The following is a 1,969-nucleotide window of genomic DNA, read 5'->3' as shown; positions in this document are numbered from 1 at the left end:
GTTGTGGAGTATTTGAATATTTAGCATTATCATCTGATGAATTTGTATTTGAATAGTATCCCATTTCAATTTATCTGTTTAAGTGTGGGCCATATCATTTTGTATCTTTATTTATTCTAACTGTTGTGCTAGAGACTGTAACAGACATTCTTAAAATAACTTGACATCATCGATTTGAAACCTTTTCTCATTTGTTACATAAGCATTTGAAATGGTAAAATTTCCTTTAATCACTCCTTTAGTTGCCTTTCACATATTTTGATAATTTGTATTAATTATCATAAGTTCAGACTATTTTCTTATTTCCCTTGTGGTTTCTCATTTGATCTGTTCTTTTTAAAAGTATGTGGATTAATTTCTAAATATTTGAAGGCTCACTAGTATCTCCTTTTCAAAAATTAATCATTTTATTGGGGGGACTCTTACAAATCTTATAATAATCCATCATTCAATAGTATTAAGCGCACTTGTATATGTTGCCATCAACATTTCCAAAACAATTTCTTTCTACTGGAACCCTTGGTATCAGTTCCTCTTTAGTATTTCTTCTTGTTATTGATTTTTAAAGTTCAATTTGGATATGGTCACAGAACATATTATATAGTATCTTAGTTCTATTAGATGTGCTGAGACTTGCTGGCAAACATTCAGGTATTCTTATATGTACTTCATATATGATGCAGGAAGCATCAAAGGAAGATGAAAGGAATACCCAGAGTCATTGTACTAAAAAAATTGATGGTTAACTATTTCAGAAGGTAGCATATGATTAACAACTAAGAGTGTGTGTGTTAGTCTGGGTACATTAGAGAAACAAGTCCACAGAAACTCATATGTATAAGAGAGTTTTATATAAAGGGTAAGTGAACATTAAGAAAGCATCCTAACCCAGTGCTGTCCAAGACCATAAGTTCAACATTAGTCCATATGTCCAACACTGAGCTACAAGGTCCTCCTTTTCAAAAGCACACGCAATGATGCCAACTGCAGGAGGAAAGCCGAATCAGTGAGCGTTTAAGCATCTCAGCGCTGGCAGGGGTCTCCACACGGCTGCTCCAGCACCCATGGCTGCATCAGGGTAGGTCCATGTGGCTTCTCTTTGTGGATGTCTTGTAGGAAGTGAGCCTTGCCAGCTGAAGCAGGGAAGGGGCTAAGGCAGTTGTACCCTGGTCAGATCATCAGAAAGCAAGAGACCCAAGAACCAGAAAGGTGAGGCTCACTGAGCCATTTATCTCTCCGCCCTTCCATTAATCGGCCAGGTTGGCACTATAAACCTTAACTATCTCAGTGTGATAATTTAGGTTTGCGTCAACTTGACTGGGCCAGGATTCTCAGTAGTTTGGCAGGTAAGACCTAGTAAACCTCATGATAAGATCTAATCTAATATAAATAGTACATGATGAGATCTGCTGTGAGCAGCTATTTTATTGAAAGGAGTTTTCTTGAGGGTGTGGCCTGCTTCTAATGTAAATGGGTGCTGTGGAAAAGCTTGCTTGCCTTTTGCTGAGTCTGGATCATGCATCTGGCTTGTCATCTGACTTCCAGTGTCATCTGAACTTTAGCGAGTGGCATGCAGTATTGCCTGGTGCTCCTGGGAATCATCATCAGCCTGTCATCTTACCTGTATTCATGACTACAGCCAGAAGCCTGCCTTCTGGTCTACCTATGTTGAGACCCATCAGCACTCTACCTCCTTACCTGCACTCTTTGAATTTACTAGCCTCTGTAGATAGAAGCCTGTCATCTGACCTTCTGATCTTGAATAACTCAACCATTAAAGCTACACATGTCAGGAGAAACCTCCAGTCTGACATTTGATCCATGGATTAGGAGTTTACCTGCCTCTATAACTGTATGAGGTCTTACCTTGAAATAAATAAAGAGGACTTGAAGCACTTAGTGATAAATATCAAAGACTTCAGTATGAATTACACCTCAATTTAAGTAAAACAAAGTCCTCAGGAGTGGA

This window comes from Echinops telfairi, unplaced genomic scaffold (assembly GCF_000313985.2).
Source record: "Echinops telfairi isolate 266 unplaced genomic scaffold, ASM31398v2 ScPeMD7_7469;HRSCAF=8507_1, whole genome shotgun sequence".
Taxonomy (NCBI): domain Eukaryota; kingdom Metazoa; phylum Chordata; class Mammalia; order Afrosoricida; family Tenrecidae; genus Echinops; species Echinops telfairi.
This window is presented reverse-complemented; position numbering follows the sequence as displayed.